The sequence below is a fragment of the Anser brachyrhynchus genome (assembly GCF_964034855.1).
Source record: "Anser brachyrhynchus genome assembly, chromosome: 1".
In the NCBI taxonomy this organism is placed as follows: domain Eukaryota; kingdom Metazoa; phylum Chordata; class Aves; order Anseriformes; family Anatidae; genus Anser; species Anser brachyrhynchus.
The window spans coordinates 6,844,212-6,864,889 of NC_137694.1; the positions used below are offsets into that span (position 1 = coordinate 6,844,212).

General features: G+C 45.1%; 1 protein-coding gene across 3 annotated transcripts in view; it reads left to right on the plus strand.

Moving 5' to 3' along the window:
* Positions 1–20,678, plus strand: part of CAMK1D (calcium/calmodulin dependent protein kinase ID) — a 221,640-nt gene that overhangs the window by 30,131 nt on the left and 170,831 nt on the right. The gene's annotated exons all lie outside the window — the stretch shown is intronic.

A 20,678-nucleotide genomic window follows, 5' to 3' on the forward strand; every position in this document is an offset into this window, starting at 1 on the left:
GCTGGCGACTTGTGCAGTCAGGTTGTTGTTTTTCCCCCTGGAGCGCTTCACGATTCTTTATCCGAGCCTCCCTCTCTTGTCTTGCTGGGATTACTAGAGAGATTTTAGCCACAGATGCACTTCATCAAACACAAAGTACTCTGCATTGTTTGCTGGGGTGTTTCTTTACCTCCTCACACTTGCCTTATGGAGCCGCTTGTTAAGCAAAATTTAAAAACAAAACAAAACTTGCTCCTCTTATCAAAGGACTCTTAGGAGAGAACCAAGCATGTCTTGTATTGTGAGGGCTTAAGTCTGTATGGATTAATGGTGGGTGACAAAAATACTGCGAGGATGGGAGGTGCTGACAGTTTGGATGATGTAAGTCTTGTAGCTCCTGTGTTGCTGCATTTCTCTTAAAGGGTCTGTCAACAATGTCTGGACTTTTGGATGATTTCCCTTCAGTCAGGTTTTCCTTTTACATTGAGCCATCGCAGCATGTGGTTTGGGAGAACATCTCAGGAGGAGCTGGGGGATACCGTAACTCACATGCCCTTGAATGTACTGGATTTTCTGAATGGATAATGCTGGGTTTAGTTTTATTTTTTATTTTAATGAAAAAGTAACAGTTCCCTGTCAGAGAGGTTTCCCTCATCTTAGGAGGAACTCAGGCACCTGGCAGACGTTGCATAAAGTTGTCGTGCGTGAGCAGATTACTACCTAGAGCCTTGTTTTTTGGTCTCCACTGCCACGGTAACTTATGGTCTTGCTGTCAACTTAATTTGATTGCAAAGTCGAGTCCATCAAGGAGAGACTTCCAGCTATGCTTGTGGGTTGAAATTGGGAGAGCATCAATGAGACCATCATCTCTACCGTCTGACTCAGCAAGCAGACACTCAGTCTGGGTTCTATAATTACGTTGTATATTACAACTACATAAACATATAGCAAAGCCAGGTCTCTGCCCCTGGCTCTCGTACCCAGATCAAATGGCTCCACTTAAGGCTCAGCTCTTCTGTGTATTCTGCTTAGTCTGATCAAGCTGTAGCTGAATACCTCCTAGGAGTACAAATCACATAGATAATTTCTGTCTTCCAAGTGTTTGTTTTTTTTTTTTTTTCCTCATCTCCTCTCAGAAAGACAGTAGAAAAAAAAAGTTAATCTGGAACACAGAATTGGTAACAATGAAGTACAGAGCCATTGCCTTATACCGTATCTGACAGCTGTAGATATCCAGACAATGTAGAATAGTATACTCTGAATTGTCTCCCTTCTTCAATAAATATGTTAAGTAACAATAATAATTTCACATATGCCTGAGCTTTGTGAAAATTTGAATATGAATCTAAATGTAACTTTGAATTAGGTAGTATACTCTTCTGTTGGGTCTAGACGTGAATCCGCATCTCAGCTTTGGGACTTTAGTTCTATATCTAACCATAATGGTTTCTAAAGAGATGAATGAATACAGTAATATAAGAAACAAATGCATTAGATACCCAGAGTATTGAAATTACAGGGCCAAAGAGGTGAAAAGGGGATGTTGGTATGGCATTTTGCATCACTGCAGGAGCCTTCAGGGAAGCAGAATTCTCTGCTGGTGTGGAGGAACCTCACCTGAGGTGTCACCTCCCCTCCCTGTGAGCATCTTCTTGTACCAGCAATGCTCCGATAGCAGGGAGGATCTCCTGGGGTTGAAAGAAGCAGGCAGTGGCAGAGGTCATTATTAGACATAAAGGGAGGTGGGTTGTTGAATCCTGAGAAGATTGCCTTGGGGACACGTCTGTGGGGCACAAGGGTTGATATCATGGTGTGTAGGTGAGTCCCTGCTGTTTGCAGGGGGGGAGCAGATAGTCCGTGATGGTCCTGGGGACATGGTGGAGTATGGGGGGTGTTCTGCAGGATAAGCTCATGCTGCTAAGGGGGAACTGAAGTCCAAGATTTCCATGGTAGCACTCTGAGATACTGCCAGAGTGACAGGTGAGGCTGGAGAGAAAGATCTGTGGTCTCAGTGCTTGGAAGAGATGGTGTAGAGAACCAGAGGGGTAGTCTTTGGGTCTTCAGAAACTGGAGAACCTTGAGTGGACAGGAAGACCCTGTAGAGAATCTATTTTTGTCAAAACAGATTGAGATTCAGAGCCATGCTACTGGTACTGAGCAATAAAAGGATCATAGAGGAGCATTCAAACTGGGAGCTGGGGAAAGCTGGAAGAAGGTGCAGAGAAGTGCTTGGCTTGGACTGGTGCAACCAGTGAGCTGGATGTGGTTGGTGCTCAGTGCACATTTGGAAAGTTTGGGTGGACCACACAGAGCAAAACTGAAGTAAATGGAAAAGGTGAATCAGGCTCCCTGCGAAAGCAGCTGAGTGACTTTGCAGCAGCATCAGGTGCTGGAGTGAAGACAAAAGTGCAGGTGCTCATACCCCAGTGCTGGAAGCCTGAAAAAATGTTAGGGGAGCCAGAGTGCTTGGTGTTAAGTGACAACCGTGACATAGCAGGTACCTCAGGGACCAGATAATTAGTGGGATGCAGTGTTGCCAAGCTACCAGTTTCATAAGAGTGCTGGAGTGGGATGTATAGGTGGGGGATTGACAGTGCAAGTGAAGGATAATACAAAGTGCAGCAGCATAGAAATGTTATGGGAAAAGAGAACCCCTATAGTATCCTTGTGGGTGGAAATCCTGACTCTAATAATAAGTACAGTGCTTAGATTGTACTGCTGCCCCCCACCTTGCCAATCAGGAAATATTAAGTGAGATTAAAGAAGATGCCAATTTGGGACAGGTATTAATAGCAGGAGATTTCAACTACCCATACATAGATTGGGTTAGTGCCTCATCGGGATGAAATGTGGCGAGAAAGTTTTGGACAGAGTAAATAGTTGCTTCCTAGAACAAGTAATCCTAGATCCTGTAAGAAAAGATGCTATTCTGGATTTGGCCTGGAGTGGTGCACAGGACCTGGTCCAAGAGGCATTAGCAGACGAGCTCACTTGTAGGGAGTGCAATACAATTAGATTTAACATCACAGGAGAAAAAGGCAGGCCACATAAATCCGGCATGTAGATATTTGATTTCAAGAGCGGCACAAGGTAAATACGAGGCAGACTTTAAAAGGAGCAGTTCAAAAAAGCAAGGAACCTACATGCAGCTAGAGGCTGTTAACAGTAATGTGTGAGAAGTGAAGATAAAATGTGTGCCACAATTAGAATAGAAAGCAAAGTTGACACCCAAATCCCCTGCAGACTCAGTAGGAAAGTTATGCAGCATATCATGGGGAGAAGGTTGGCACCTGAGAAATGGAAAGCTTGTTCAAATGAAGGGAATGGGAAAGCCTGGAAAATATGGCAAGTAAATGTAAACAGAGAATTGGGTTTGCAGAAGCCACTTGAGGTAGTCAAATGCCATGAGGCTGATGAAGAAGTCCAGAAAAACCTCGTAAAAATGACTGTGTGTCAGAAAGGTGGCACACAAGCTTCAGTGTAGATAAATGTAAGGTAATCCATCAAGGGAAAAGTAAACCATGCCTTCATGATGCTGAACTCAAGAACTGGAAGTACAGCTTGGGAGAGAGATCTTGGAGCCACTGTTGGCAGTTACCTGCAATCACCTGCTCTGTGTGCAGTGATGTCCAAAAAAGCAAAAAACCTTTTCCAACCTTAATGATTCTGTGATTCTATGCTTTGTTCCAAGCCAAGGGCTTCTTTTAATTGAGCAGAAATTTATTGACTGTAAAGGAAAGCAATCAAAAGAAGTAAATGGGCAGATGCATGGAGCCTCTATGATATGTGACTGGCCAGTAGCTGGCTTTATCTAAATATCAAACTACGAGATGATGGCAGCTGTTGATACCTGTCAGCATGATTTGCCTTCTCACCAGCTTTACATTACACAATGCTCCTACGCAGATTAAAATATTGTCGCCCTTATTTCCCTAAAGGACAAGAAGGAAGTGAGGATGGAGGTGGTGGGAGAAAGGCTGTGGGTGTGGATAGGAGAAGGACAGAGCATTTAGGGTAGTGTGGAGGTAAATGCAATGCCCCAGGTGTAGCGGACAGAGTGTGTGGAAAGAAGAAAGTCCAAGAAAGAAGTTCATGGGGAGGGGTTCAGAGAGCCCTGGTATGGGGCTGAGTTGAGGAAGGCAAGAGATATGTATTATGAGGGTGATTATAGTACCTCTGTAGAAGCCAGTTTGATGTGCATCTAGATCTATTCACCCCCCCACCAGACCATGGCACATACATACCATATATGTGGTTAAGTAGTAAAGGGGTAAATTAGCTGGTTCCTTCATAAATTAGGATGTTGGTGCAATGCTGATTGGTTGGTCTAGAGACTCCTAAACCAAACTGTTTTGATGCTCAGTCAAATCTGAAAAGCAAACATGAATCCTGCCTAATGCCATGGCTGTTATAAATCTACCCACCCCAAACTAATTCTAATACAGACAGAAAAACATTTTCCTGATGAGGAAGCTCTTAATAGAGCGCACTAATCTCAAGGCAAGGAGAGGACTGTGGGCTCGGGTGCAGCTTAGCAAATAGGCTGGGAAGGGGAAGGAGGCCAGTGTTATGAAGGATTGTCCCCAGTAGTTAGGGCAGGAATGGCATTTCAGGAAGACCATGACTGAGCTGCAGAAGAGACCCCTTGAGACCCCTTTGCTCTGTGCTGTAGAGGCAGCAGATAGGGGTTTCTTGTCATGCAGAGCAGGAGAATGGCAGCACCCCATTGCCACAGCCATTGCTGGTGTGATGCTAAGGTCGGCGTGGAGGTCCTTGGCCAACAGCTGCATGAGTTAATGTGTAGGAGTGGGTGTGGGTGCATTTTCATCAGCTTTATGTTGTTCTGAGATATCTTTCCCAGTGAGAGGTGTCTCACTTCCCACTTGTCTGTCTCTGGGTTCAATCAGAGGACTTGGAGCCCGTGGGGCCAAGCAGACAGAGATGGAAAGCCTCCAGGAAACTCAGCATTTTCCCTTGGCTTCCCCTGCTGTTTTTGTTACTTTCCTCCCCTCACTTTGCAGCCATTTGCACTGGCAGCTCTCACTCCCTGCGAGGGCTGAGGTGCTGAGCCTGGCAAATGTCCTGAGGGGCCGAAAGGGTCTGGGATCCATCCTGCCAGCTCCAGTGAGGGGCTGGGAGGCCTCACAGCTCCCTGTAACCTGCCTGATGGGGCTGACCCTGAGTGCCAGCTCTGCGGTATCTGGCTGCCTCTAGGCCTTCATCAGCTGTCTGGTTTTCGGTGGAAGCCCTCCCGTAAGAGTCAGCTTGCTTATAATAAACTAGTGAGTCACGCAAATGCAGCGTTTCCTTCTGCTTTACCTTGGGATTGGGTTGGCACAGAAGCAGGCTCCACAGCCTCGACCCATGAGGCTCTGGTTTGCTTTGGCATCCCTTCTTCTCTCCCAGGGGGGTGTCATTTTGTTGTACATTTTTGAGCTGCCCCGTGAACAGCACACAGAAATACAGCTCCCGTGGGAGCAGCGAGGGTTCCCTGTCAGTCTGCTGGGGGCTCCAACATGGCCATGCTTGGACCCAGCCCCTCCGCACGCCGCAGGGCAGTGATGCTCCTTTGTGGCTTCCCCCACGTAGCCTCTGTGGGTCAATTGGTGTGTGGCAGGTGGATGAATCCTGTGGCAGGCACCCCTTGTCCCGTGATGGAAATAACACCGGGGCCCCACTCTGAGGAATGTGTCACAGCTGCTCTATTTTGGGAAACAGCCCTACGAATGAGAGTTTTCAGCGAGCATCAAATCCAGGACTCGTGTTTGGCTCTGGCAGGCAGCGGGAGGCTGGTTTGCTTTTACAAGGGGGTGATGGCATCCTCTACTTTCTCTGGGAGCTGCTTCCATTCAAAGCCCCCTGAGTCTGCAGAGACTGCCCCACCATGGCTCCATGGAGAGCTGCAAGCTCAGCCTCAGAATTAGGGGGGCAGTCAACACTGGTCCCCTCCAACCCCACACCTCCTACCCATGTCTTAACCACAGGGAAGGATTGTCGCCATCCAGAAACAAATGTATGACAGGGTCTATTTATATAGAGTCTTCCACCATGGGTGCTCCCTACTCATCTGATTTCACTTCTGGAGTTGGTTCTGTCATTAAATTTCATGCCCAGGTTCTGGTTGACTAAGAAATTGGTAATGGCTCCACCAAGAATTTGGTTTGACACTCTGAGTAAAGGCTCTGCGGGACTGAAGATTTCACCAGAGCAAGGAGCACTGATGTGAACCCATAGGATTTATACTTTGAAAACCAGTGGTGGTCACAGCAAATCTCAGTTGCTTTACGCCGTGGTGCCAAGGCTGTAAAATGGAATGGTACCTTCTGCCCAGGTGTGATGGGCAGGGATGTATCGGGAGAATAATTTAACTGGCTGGAAAGCTGCCCAGCAGAAAAAAATGGGGGGTGCTGATTGACAGCAGCCTGAATATGAACCAGGTGGGCAGAGAGGCCAAGGGCATCTGGGCCTGCATCAGAAATAGTGCAGCCAGCAGGACCAGGGAAGCGATTGTCCTCTTGTATGTGGCACTGGTGAGACCACTCCTTGAGTACTGTGTTCAGTTTTGGGCCCCTCAGTACAAGGATACGGAGTTACTGGAGTGTGTGCAAGAAGAACAAAAAAGCTGGTGAAGGGACAAGAAAACAAAAGTTATGAGGAGTGAGTGAGGGATTTGGAGTTGTTTAATCTGGAGAAGAGGAGGCTGAGGGGAGACCTCATCGTAGTCTACAACTGCTTAAAAGAGGTTGTAACAAGGAGGGTGTCAGTCTCTTTTCTCAAGTGACAAGTGATAGGACACAAGGAAATGGCCTCAAGTTGCACTAAGATGGGTTTAGATTGGACATTAGAAAGAATTTCTTCATGGAGAGGGTGGTCAAGCATTGGAAACGGGCTGGCCAGAGACATGGTGGAGCCTCCATCCCTGGAGGTATTTAAGAGATATGTGGATGTGGCAGTAAGGGACATGGTTTCATAATTTTCCAACCTGGATGATTCTGTGATTTCAAATAATTTGTAGACCTTTAAGGCTACGGGGAAATGTAGTGACACAGAGTTGGAAACACGATCATAGGATCTAAATTTGAATTCGATGTCTACACCCTTCCCAGAATATGTACAGAACTCGCTTTTTCCGGCACAGAGATCCAGCCCACTGCAGTAGAGGTATATGCTTCATACTGCCCTGCTCATCTCTGGGTTGTGGCAAGAGATGAAAAACTTCATCATCCAATGGAAGAACAAGGAGGTTTTAACTAAGCAAATTATTATTACCCAAACTTGGTTTTGCCGAGATAGAAGAGACCGGTGCCAGCCAACGCAATGCTCCCGTTCCCCATGGAGATGTAAAGATTTACACTAAACAAGGAGCTTGAAATGTGCATCCAGTAGAGGAAGTGTTACGTAGGATTTTGGAAGAAAAAATATTTTCTGTCCCTTTTAAAAAAAGCAACACTTCTGTGCTGTTTTCTGCAACACAAATGGTGCCACACACTCAGAAGAGCTTGGACTGGGATGCGCTGCTGTCTCCTGAGTCCTGGAGCTGGTGGTGGGATACTGGCATGCAGAAAAGTCCCAGAGTTGCTGTTGCTCATTATTTTTGAGTGTTTTGCTTTGCTGAGTGCTTCCCTTGCTGAACTGCGGCTGCAGGTCTGGCAGACCTTCACCTGAACGGTGGTTGATAAGCTTCAATCTCCAAGGATGGCTTTATTTCAGAAATGAAAAGACGGCGGTACCTCCAAAGGTGGGAGGATCTCCAGGGACCCCCCTTCCTATCCGTACGAGGTGGGTTTGAATTCCCTCTCCAGCATGGCTTTGGCCCCAAAGATGAGATTGCTTTGCCGAACCTATTAAAAGCCAGATTAAGATCTCTTGCAGAGGTCATTTAGCAAGCTGTGAGACGAATTGGCAGCCCTTCTCTGAGGAATACTTGTTTTTCTCCCAGTCCTCAAAACAATCTGGGGAATGTGTTTGGAGCCAGTTTGTTTCTGCTGAATTTAACTCTCTCATCCCCAGGAGAAATAATTCATGTTGTGTCCATGTGCCCAGGATGGGGCAAGCTCTTCCCCAGCCCATGGGGACCAAGAGGCGTAAAGATGCTGTTGCAACTTGTGGGATGGTTGTGCCTATAACCAGATCCTGTTCTGGCTTTTTGAGCCACGTTGGTTTTCAGAAGCAGGCAGCAGGGTTTGTGATGTGTGTGTGTGTGGGTATGCCTGCGTGTGCGTGACGAGAGGGTGACTAAACCCGGCTGCTGTGCGGTTACATAAATTTGCATCAGCCCCTATGTTGTATGTAAAGCACAGGGATGACTCAAAGGCAGGATCTGCAGTGGCACGTAGCGTCTGCTGGCTGTCACTGATTGTCAGCCCGGGGCAAAGCTGTCGGATCGATATTTGGGGCTGGCTGGGTGTTCTCGCCTGCCGTGGGCCATGACACTGGGGAGCAGGCATCTCCTGCATCTAGGAGCTACCAGCAGGTCAGCACCACCAGGAAATGCAATATTGTGCATGCGGGCTGTTGAAATGCAAAAGAGCTGATAGGAAAATGAGCCCCCTATTTCTGCTGTGGTGACTCCCCCACTGCCCGTGTGAGGTAAGGCCACGGTTAGGTGTAATGACAAAGGATGTGCTGCCAGCAAAGCTCAGCTCTGAGCCCTCTTGAGCTCAGGATCCGGACTAAAAGCCTAGCGCAACACACTTTGGAGCACAGAGAAAGATTTTGCTTCTCTCTAATTAAAAAATAAAAATAGTTTTATACAGCAATTAGTGCATTCTTTATGGCTATCCTTAATATTCAGTCATCCCTTCAAATTGCAAGATCAAAAAAAAAAACACTAAATTTTTAATGTTCAAATTAACTTTCTAGGTGGTGAAGCTTAGATTTCCTTGCTTTACTTTTTGTTGTTGTCGTTGTTTTGCTTTTTTGTAGGTCAGAAGTGTATTTGAAAAAAAAAAAAAAAGAAAGGAAAGCAGCACCCCAGTTTCTTTCTCTTCTACCCCACTTCAAAACTCCTTGGGTAGCTGCTGGCTCTGGGAGCCAGGATGTTCAGAGAGGACCAAGTATTGCAGGATGCGCAGTTCACCCCAATAATAACCACACTGAAGGCAGATGGTGAAGTGCATTTTTTTCATGTTTTATGTGGATTAATGATTTCAATAAACATTTTTTCTCATTTGTGTATGTTAGGGAAAGCATCTACCTGGCATCTGAGAAACCTCTGAGCTTTCTCTGGCTTTCCTGGTGGCTGCACTCGAAGGCCAAGTTTGTTTGATCTGCCTCAATCCCCTCTAATGTTTGTCATCTGTATTAGCCACAAGACTGCAGTGAGACAGCAGTTACTGGTCCCTGAGGGGTCTGGTTTTCCCTTGATGTGTCTGTAACTCCTTTTACAATAATAAGAGTTATTTGTACATACAGCGGGGATTAGTTAATGGCCTGCGATGCGCAATCCAGCAGGGCACGGCTCTCCAGTGACTGCCATTATGCGATGTGCCGCGGTGATTTCTGAGTGCTCCGGAGCCGTGCCTTCATTAAGCCGCAGCGCATGGTGGAGACAAATATCCCTGCCCTCGTTTCGAGATGGGAAAGCTGAGATGTTCCCCATTTTGTGGGTAAATAACGTGAGGTGCTGCAAAGTGAAGCAATTTATAGCAAGCCAAGCTTTGTATGTATGGTCAGGGTGCTGTGGTTTAACAAGCCACATCTTCTCCTCTCTGCTCTTGCAGGGTCCATGGGTGTCCTCTTAACTGGGGGTAATTGCTGGGAAATGAGCTTAGCCGAGGAGAGAGGTGATGGAGCTGAGATGCGTGAGGCTAAGCTCGATGAATACATCAAGTGTGCTCACTTTTCCCAGGGCTTTGCTTATGAGGTTATTTAGCACCTCACCGAAAAGCCTCCAGGGTCGGGTGTGGGAACCGGGCTGGTGGCATACTTGGGTCTGGGAGGTGTGGGCCCTATAGTACCTGCACTTGCATTCCCATGGCTGTCAGAAATGCTAGGAGCAGTCACCAAGGGAGAGGATGGCAGCAGGAAGGTCTTGCTTTGACAAGGAACATTCCTGCTGTTGCTCAGTGTCAGTGCTGTTACTTGTATATATGGTCCCTGTGGTGTGTGGCCCTGATCCCAGGGCGGCGTACAGCATCTGGGAATGACTCATGCAACCACAGTGTAACACATCTGCTCCTGGCCAGATGTAAAACAAACACACGGTTTCGGTGTTATCTTGACCTAGACTAATGTCGCTATTTTGGAGTTTTATGTCAGAGGCACAGAAATCCTGGAAATCACTGATGGAAAAGACCTATGAGATCATCCCTCCCACCCACAAGATTGTTCCCTGAAAAATATTCTCCATTGCTTTGTCCAAAGCAGGCAAAATTTGCTCAAGTGAGGGGGATCCTAATGCTTTCCCTTGGGGGGAAGCGTTACATTTTACAACATACGAGTAAAGACTCATTTATCCCCAGTCTACAGTCCAAAGTCAATTTTACTCAGTTTAAACCTGCCAGTCCAAGTTCAAATCCCTGAAACTGCTCCTCTTCTTACTGCTGGTTGTACCCTGAATGGGACAGGGACTTCCAGCAGCAAGAACTGAAGGCAGGCTGCTCAGCCCTCTGTAATGGGATGAGTTTGTCATCAAACCTCAAATATCTCTGGGGGATCCCAGCTATCCAGCTGTCACAAGGGTGGTGCAGAACAGTAAGCTATGCTCCACCGGGCTGCATCTCCTCCTTCCCCTTGAGGCACAAACTTCCCAAAGGATATTTTTTATTCCATTGAAATATCTCATTCATGGCTTCATAGGGATTTGAAGATCCAAGCTGGTAGCCCAGACTTTTTTAATATCAAAGAAAAAGGCAAAATTTACACTGAGTGGGAGAGAGCTGCAGTAAGTGTCTCAAGTTGCACCAGGAGAGGTTTAACTGAACATTGAGAAGAATTTATTCACAGAGAGTGTGGTCAAGCATGGGAATGAGCTGCCCAGGGAAGTGGTGGAGTCCCCATCCCTGTAGGGATTTAAGAGATGTGTGGATGTGGCACTAAGGGACGTGGTTTAGCATTGGGAATCAGTGATATATAGGTTGATGATCTTGATGATCTTGAAGGTCTTTTCCAACCCAGGTGATTTTATGATTCTAACTGTGTAGCAGCTATCTGTTGGATGAGAGCTGGTTTAGACCACCTCAACGTGCCCACGTGCTTGAGCTCCTGGGCAGGGTTGCTGTGGGCACCAAGCCTTCTGTCAAACCTTGTCACGCCTGAGATGCTGCAAGCTATTAACAACTTCTGCTAATGAGCACCATCACATCGTCAAGAAGTCTATTTTTAATGCAGAATGCAATTGCAAAAGCGCAAAAAAAGTCCCCCAGTTAACAGATTTTACAGATATATTGGAAAAGAAAACACTCTCCATCTGCAGGGCGGGGGCTGTGGGCGCCTGCTCCCTGCTCTGTCCCAGCTGTGTGCCTGTTCTCGCCCTCGTGTCCGCTGGGAATGGGGATGGAAACCTCTGCGCTGGGCTTTGGCAGTACAAGTGGATGCCAAGGAAAGTTTTTTGCCAGGACTTAGCAGGAGCCAGCTCTTGCTTCACTGTAGCAGTTAAACACATCAGTGCAATGAGCCGGTGCAGTCCTCCTGGCAAGGACTGAATAGAGGTTTGTGTTTTCTTTTTTTTTTTTTGCACAGGGGTTATTTTCTTGGGCTTCTGAGCACTCATCTGAAACATGAAATTGCCTGACCCCAAAGCTCACTGTAGGGTTGGTGAGATCCACAGGCTTGCACTGAACAACATTTTCCCTCCTTTAGTCATGGAGGAGTCTCCAGACCGCAATCACTCAGCAGCTGGCAATTTTCAGACATCTTTCCTTTGTGTTTCCAGTGGGATTTGAACATCTTTGGAGAATGTCAATTTACAGCAGAGGATCGCAAAATGAGGCCTTGTTCCGTGACCTTCCTTGGGCAAGCTTTCTGTAGGGACCAGTTGCCACCTTTGATGGGATACAGTGGCCAAAGGGATGCTCTGTGGCACGCAAACAAGATGAACAGCCCCAGGCTGCACACAAGGGATGTACCAGGTTGTTCAGTGCTGTAGCCCACATGCAGACCAAGGATTTCTCTTTGCTTGACAGCAGATCCTAGCTAAACTGAGATCCCTGAGCTTTGTGCAGGGCTGGTGCTGCCCATTTCAGCCATTGTGGGATGCTGATGCAGAAATATGTGGAGGAAGGAAAAGGTCCTCGTGTCTGCAGAGAAGTCCTGTTCATTCCGAACACTTGCTGGGGGTAAGAGGAGTAGGGCAAAAAGTGTTTTTCAGAAAATCACCTCTTGCTGTTCCTGTGGTTCCAGCATTTCTACTGAAATCTGCTTGTCCTACCCCCAGTGCCCAGGATGTAGCTCTACCTTCCTCCCATAAGTCTGCCTCCTACTAGCAATATTCCTCCCATCTCACTCCCATTAATCATCCCATATTCATCTGACCTTCTCTTGTCTCATTTATTTTGCTCTGCTTGCATTTATTTGCTCTGCAAATTCCTCAGGCCAGGGGCTGTGTGTATAAAGCATACAGTGAATGTCCAGCAGGATTTCTCTGTGTGATTTTTTTTTTTTTCAGCGCACAGAAAAAATAGCAAGACCAGCCCTACAGGCTGCTTTTGCAAATTGTTCCCCGTTTGATGCGACCCAACTTTTAAAAATGAGATTAATTCCTGCAACAAAAGAATATAAATCTCAGTTCTCATCAGACTCTGGCTCTACAATAAGTGAATCATGTAGCAAGGGAAGATAAACAAGCAAACATTCAGTTCTTCCCAGTATCGAGCACAAGCACTTGCTGTGCATTGGGTCATTTTTTTGTCATCACCACCTTATACGGTGCCTGCGCCCATTTCTTGCCACCCACAAAAAGTGCTTTCAGAGTAACCAGGCTGAGTCATTAGTGTCCTTAGCTGCACATTTTGCTCTTCGAGCTTCACGCTGCTGCTTTGCTTAGCGCATTTGTGCCGATTCACTGAAGCTCAGTTCATTTGTTTTATTGATGCATCCATGGGACAGCGGGGAGGGTCGAAGAGAGGCTGGGATTGCAGTATCGAACATTTTGTCTCCCAAATCATTGCAACATGCCCCAGGTCAGCAGGGGACAGCAGCCACCCCAAGTCGATGGCCTTTGTGTGACAAGCTGGAGGTCACAACTGTGCTCATAGCAGCCATGTGTCTGTTCTGCTAAAAACTTGCATCTTTCCCTAGCTCAGACAATCTTTTGCTCTGGTATTATAAATTCTGGGCCAATTATTCTTGCTTCACTCATGCAAAATTCAGAGAAATCGACTGTTGGTACAAAGCCCTTCCACATTTCCTGCCTTGCATTCATTTCAAACTAACAGTGGAACCACAAAATCTCTTGAGTTTTATTATAAAATTACTAAACAACCGAGAGGCCGAATCTGCTTTAAGTGGAAGTCTCGGTGCAGCCTCAGCTATGAAGCCACTCTCCACTTCTGTAATTACCCATTTGCAGTAAATGAGAGAGTCTGATATAACTGCCTCGCAGACACATTGTTGGAAATTATTGGCAGCACTGGAGACTCAGACCGTATTTTGCTCTGTCATTGGAGGTGCTATACAACGGTGTAGACTTGTGTGCTTATAGCTTGGACAAGGTCAGCTGAACTCTTGTTGCTCTCCATTATTTACATCCTTTTGTGTATAATGCAGGAAGGAGTCAACCACAAACCCACCAAAGCCTGAGAATCACAGAATCATTAAGGTTGGAAAAGACCTTCAAGATCATCTGGCCCAACCATCACCCTATGACCAATGTCACCCACTAAACCATGCCCCTAAGTGCCAGGCCCAAGGACAGCAGCCTGGTCATTATGCACATCTCTTCACTGGGGGGCATGCAAGCACGGACCACTTCTGCTTCTGTGTGTGTTTGTCGTGGAGCTTAACCTATGCCACACATATTGATCACTTGTCTCAATAAGATACACCATGTGTACTTGAAGCCAGGGCGACCAAGTAGCTAATACAAATTTATGAACTCCCATTACTATATCAGAAAAAAATACTTTATAATGTGTTTTTTTTTTTTCCTTTTTTCTCTTTTTTTCCCTCCTGTTTTTCTTGGGTGCATTGTGAGGACCATAGCCCATCTCCCACGTTATCCTTGTGGTGGAGCACAGACTGGCTGTGAGGCAGGGGGATGTGGGAGAAGAGCTCCAGCCTCACCCCATTGCCTCTTCCCTCCCAGTTCAGTGGAGTTTTTCTCTGGGAAGAGGCTCCATCCCTCCAATCCTTGGGGTATGTATCACCGGGTAGTGGTTTTGTTCATTGCAGGGTATGGATTTGCCTAGGGGCACTGACTTTCTGTAGGAGAACATCAGGATGCTCTTAGATATTAAAGTCAAGTTGTGCAAATGTGATGTCACCCCAGCTTGTTTGCTCTTCTCCAGTTAGTAGAAGAAAATCATACCCCTCCCCAAATTCCTCCTTTAATTCCCTTTCTGAGTTTCCATGGGCTGCTTTCTGCCAGCAAGTGTCCATTTCGGCATAACTTATCCATACTGAAAGAGGACTAAACCCTGGCATTGCAAGGCTTTGCTGCAAATGCTGGGTTTGCTTTGGAAGCTGACCAAGAACATTTCTTGTCTATGCAGAGATTTCCCCTCATTGAGGGTTTCACACTTACAGGAACAACGAGGGCACCACAGAAATAACTTCAGCATTTGGGGGACATCAAGAGAACAGTGTCTTGACTACCAGACCATCCCTGTGAACCCTGATAATTCATAGGCTTTAAAGGTTTGTCCATGCCATGAACCCAAGTATCGCAGAGCCACTGGTCTTGCCAGCAGCCCAGACTGGTTTGCTTCCAGCCCCCAGCAGGGCTTGCAAGGCTGGGCACCCACCCAAGGTGATGCAGTTAAACTGCACCTGGAGCAACCTCATTTGAGGTATCCTTGTGTGCTGTGTGGCTGGACCCCATGCTATCCATGCAGGCTGTTTTATCTTCACGGCAGCCATGTGGCCAAACTGTTACGATAAGGGCTGTGTGACCCCAGGAATTTGTAGTAGCAATTCAATGGTAAAACTGTGCAGTTCCTCACCACTTGAGCTAAATGGCAAAGTTCGCCATACAGCATTCTCATATCCTGCTGTCTGAGCACTGATAGGGGTCATAAGACAGGATCCCAGCAGGGGATCACTTTGTGGTGCAATCCTTCCTTGCTGTTTCACAACCTAGTCTTTTTTGTGCGTGTGTGTAGATTTTCTAATAGAAACATTTGTTTGCAGCAGCCAGGACTGCTGTCTCTCTGCTGATACTTTTAATGAACAGGGGAATGAAAGGTATAATCTGATTGTTTAACAGGGAAAAAAAAAAAAAAAGAGTGTATATATAGTCAGAGGAAATGATCAGCCAGAGAAAAGAGGGCATTTGCAGTATGATACTTCATATAAACAGAACGCTCCATCTAGCTCCCGTGGCATATCTGGATGATTAATAACAATAACATGCTAGTTGCAGTTGGCAGGAGATGCTCTTCAGCATTGGCACGTAAGTGCAGAGAGCTAAGCAATCAGGAGGTTTGCATATTGTGTGGATACAAAACCAAGACGTGGTCCTGTGGCTCCAGCACGTGAAAGATGCAGGAGGGTTCTCAACAATGAAAACAATCTTCTTTCTTTTGGCTGCATCATTTAAAGAGGGTAGGCTTCATTAATGTCGATGGCACAGATTGGGTGTCAGAAGATGTTAGCTTTATTGCTGTTTCTTGCAATGATTCCCTGCATTTCCTTCTTCCATAAGTATGACTGTTCATTGCCTCTATTTCCTTGCCAATAAAATGGGGATCACAACATCACTTACCTCACAGGAGTATTATGAGATATAATTAATATATCTGAAGCACTCTGATGGAAGGTGGAAAGTCTTTTCATGGGAGCTCACAATTCCAGCTAGAAAAGAGTTTTGTATGATGAATGCTGAGGTTAGAAAGGTGTGAAGCCAATTTAGCTTCCAAATGTTGTGGGCCTTGATGCAGCACCTGATAATCCTTGAATCCAGGTCCTTGACATTTTACCACTTTAACCAGTACCAAACTCTGCCATGTGCATACTGAAACCAATAGGTCTATGTGCATAATAATGCAACTCTGATCCAAAGTCCTGGTAGTCACAGGTTCTGTGAGTGTTTGATTTTTTAATGTACCTCCTAGACATCTTCAAAGACAGAAATAATTATTTAGGCTTTTTTTTTTTTTTTTTTTTTTCTCCTGGGAGAACCTCTTATTTGCTGATTGGGAGCTTTTTTACTCCAGAAAAAAATAGCAGTCTCATCAGGAGTTGTGGCTGTGAAGTCCATCACAGAGTTAGCACTGCAGCAAAAGCTATTTTCCTGTTCGAAAGTTGGAGTTCTTCACAGGGCCATGTGTTTATGATGACTAATTTCCCACTCTTATCTAAGAGTTACTTAATCTCAGAGTTCCCAGTGGGATAAATGGGACAGGAATGAAGGTGATAGTTTGCAACTGTCAAGGTGAAAAGAGAGAAAATACCCACATATTGCACTAGGCGGGCACTTAAAAATGTGCTAGCTTTGCCAGGAGAGATAAAGGTCTCTCCACAACTGCAAAGTTTCCATGAAAGATGTTGTAAATGCTGCAAAAGAGGGAAAAATGGTCATCCAGATTGTACTTTGGGGATGGTGCCCAGCCTGCTCCACAGCCACTTCATGCTTCTTGGTCTGACTGACACAGGCATTGCCTGTCAGCCTCAGCTCCCTATGAAAAACAGCAATAAACCACATCCCTATATCCCTTGGGAATGCTTTGACACTGGGCAGGTTACATGACCGAGTGTGTTCAGTGACCCAAGGCAAAAAGGCTGTTTCAAGATACTGCTCTTCCCCTAAACCCGTTGCATTCCCCTAAACCCACTAGGAAGAGAAGGGAACTGCAGTGTAAATGCAACGTGCTCATACAAATAACTCTGATTCCTGCTCTGAGAGGTGTGAAACTGCAAAAAAGGGTGTTACACTTCCTAACTGAAGAGTTTTGTGTTAGCTATGGTCCTACTGTGGTGGTCTGAGAACCTGCAGGGTCCTCTGCCCAAGCATGGGTAGATAACCTCCATGGGAACTGCTCACCTTGGGTTCCCTTTGGGGAAGGTTGGAAGCAGCAGGTCTATCACGGGTGTGAAGCTCTGCTATCATCTAGTGAGTTGCTGAAAGCCCTCACCCTCACCTCAGCTAAATCCTCAGGGTATCCTGAATTAATTTTTAAATCAGGCAGTGGAATATGGCCAGATATCATGCCTATCATTGAGTGCGTTTCACTCCTGGGTCTTTAAAATGGATTGGAATGGTCAAACTTGTATTCGTGGAGCTAGGCATGTCAATAACTGCGTTTTATGAGGGTATTTAAGCCTGAATGTGGGTTTCTTATTATACAAAACTGAAAATTTTAGCTCAGGAATCACAATGTGTGGCAGCCTTAAGAACAGAACTGAAATCTGCAACGACCTGTCATTAGCTACAAGACTGCTTGGTGTTACACTCTGTCTTTGGATGTACTTTTATAGAATACCTCACACTGAAAATTTAATTAATCACAGAAGGGTTATCACATTACCAGCCCGACTGAATTATTTTTTATTGAAAAAATGTGTGTTTAAATGTCTAAATGCTCCTGTTACAATGACTAATTATCTCCAGAAAATTGAAAGCACACAAGAAATTATCAAGAAAGAACATTTAGACATCATCTGTCTTCCTAAAAACACTTGTCGGAATGTATTAAGAAGAAAATTATTGCAGCATAGATGTTGGCCATTTGGAATGTATTTTTCCTGCCTTCTCTTTAAATGTATTTTTGCTACATTTTTTTTTTTTAATACAGTGTCTGAATGGATTAAGGATTTATTGAATTTTTTAACTGGGATGATTCTCTGGAGCAGATTGATTTCTCTGCTGCCTCCGATTCAGTATAATTTTTGTGTTACTTATGAAATAATGAGAAATATACATCAAAGTAATGGGGAACAGCAATGGCACAAAGCACTAGTGGCATGCCACAACGTGTGGGTCAACAAGGAGTCTCGCCTCTTGTATTTATGGACCGTGACGGTATCGCAGAGATCACAGCTTGCAGAAGGAAACCAATTGCCAAAGGCAGAAACAGTGGAGTGTACAGCCAGCCACCTATAATTCTGTGTGCTGGTATTATTTTTTAACTCAGGATCAGGGTTTATTAAATATATATGACTTGATGATGACATATTTTGTTTAAAAAAAAAGCATACAGTGAAACTGTAGCTTTACATCAGAAAAAACAAAGGGGCTTTTACAACCCAGCAGGGGTTTAGGAAAGTAAAATTTACTCCTGCTTAGAGGGTTATAAAAACTGAGACCATCCTTAGGTTTTAAATGGGACTTTAGCAATGGATCAGCCCTGTACCAATCACTTGCAACAGACTGATAAGTGCAGCAGGGAAATGGGCAGCATGTAGTTGTTCTCTCTTAGGAAATGATGGAAGGAAAAAAAAAAAGAGCAGAAGAACCCCAGGCAAATAATAAAAAAAAGGTTATGTAGATTACACAGAATGCACAGAGAAATCAGCATACATGTACTTGCTGACCACTTTTTGGGCAGACACAAGGCAGAACTAACACTGTAAACACTACCTTCTGGAAAAAAACAAACACACAAAACAACACACAAAACCACCCGAATCTCTGTAGGAGAGAGCAATAGTGGCTGACACAATCTCTGGGCCAGTGTGGAAGAGAGAGCAAGGGGATGGGAACAAGTGCTTGAGGAGAGCAAATATTTAAGCCAGACTTGCTCTGGAAGCCAATGTCCCATTGAACTCAAACTTGTGTCCACTAAAATCTTTGGCTCGTTGTGCAGGGCTCAAGATCGTGGTTTGAATTAAATCCATTTATAGTAGCTTTGGAGGAGAACTGGGCAGAGTGGAATGCCTTTAGCAAAGAAACTGAATGTTAATAACAAACCCAGTGAAGCAAAGAGCTGGCCAAAGAAAATAATAACAAAATGGAAAATAAAGTACCTATTTGTGCTGCAAGAAGTCCTCGGTTCAGTCCTGCATCGATCCTTGTATAGGGTCTCAAAGTCAAGGACCTGAGTCATATGTAAGGACCTGAGTCATATGTCTGAGCGTGGTAAGATGAAGTTTATTCTTAGAATGAACATTATCTTTTGTTTTCTAAACATTTACAAGATTAAGAAAAGGACTCCAGTGCCCTGGTATAACTTCTGAGCCAAGTGCTCTGCTAGCATTCTCGGTGCCTCCATTCAGCAAGTTTAGATAGACTTATATATCAGAAATGGAGAGAAGAACAAAAGGAGTTAATGATCAGACCAAATTAATGGCCATACATAAATGATTAAGTGGATGTTGTGAATTATTCTCATTCCTTTTTTCTAATGGTTAAGAAATACTGCACCAGTGCAAGTAATAAATATACTCTGGCTGAGCATATTTTGGAATTGTTGTGGAGCTTTTCATCAGCAGAGAATGCCTAGCCCTGCTGCTGTAATTACATGTTGCACAGTGCTGTTGTCTCACCCTTCCCTCTCCTTACATGAACAACAACCACTCCGTCACGCCTGCTGTAATAAAACAACTGATATCTCCAAATAATTACTTGGCACTAATCATGTTCTGAAAAATATTCATTCCCAGTAATGGCATCCCTTTATCATTGGTGCAGCAAATTAAGATGCATTAGTTTTTGGAGAGGAGCAACATCAACTTTCATCTTGTCTTTCTGACATAGTGAATCCAGACATCACCTAACGTGCTGTGTGTATTTTCAATGAAATCCTAAACAGGCTTCAAAGAGATGCTGCAGCTGTTCTGAATTTCAGTGAGTGCAGAAGGCTTCGTAGCCACAGGTTGCTCCCCCCAAAGCCTTTCTTTTACCACTGTGTTTTTACAGTTGTCTTGCACACAGTCACTGTTTCTTACTGTTAATTTTCAATGTTCACCACCCAACTTACCACAGCATTTATCCTATATATATTGGATGTATATATATATATATATATATGTATAGGGGCAGAACATCATTCACTTCAATAGCTGATAGACAGAAGATTCCAAGGAATGATAATAAAAAAAAAAAAAGGCTTTTTGGGGAAGTTTTGTCCAGATTTGTCCTTAAGAGGTCTGATGATGTGTTTGGTTTAGGATAAAAGAAGCAGTGCTTGTGATCAGAAGTGGCTGCATTACCACCATTCAGTGACCCACTGCTGTGGTGGGTCAGGATTTATCTGGCTGCTCTCATTGCAGGAGGAGGAGTGACTGCACATGACTGTAAGGCACGTGTAAGTCCTTCACTTCTGGCTGTACATCTCTGCCCTAGGATTGCCATAAGATAAGTCTCTGTCACCCTGAAACATCAATTAACTCGAAGATGTGGAGGGCCACCAAAGTGATGTAGGGCTGGAGCGCGTGGTGCACCAGAAGAGGTTGGATTTGTTCAGCCTAGAGATGAAATAGCTCAGGGAAGTCCTTTTTGCTGTCTGTAACCACCTACTGGGAAAACATAGAGAAGATGGAGCTCAACCCCGCTCAGCAGTGTGGGGCAACAGGGCAAGAAGCAAGGGGCATAAGTTGTGGCATGGGAAATTCTAATTGGATGCAGGAAAACATTTTCCTCTGTGAGAGTGGTCAGCATTGGT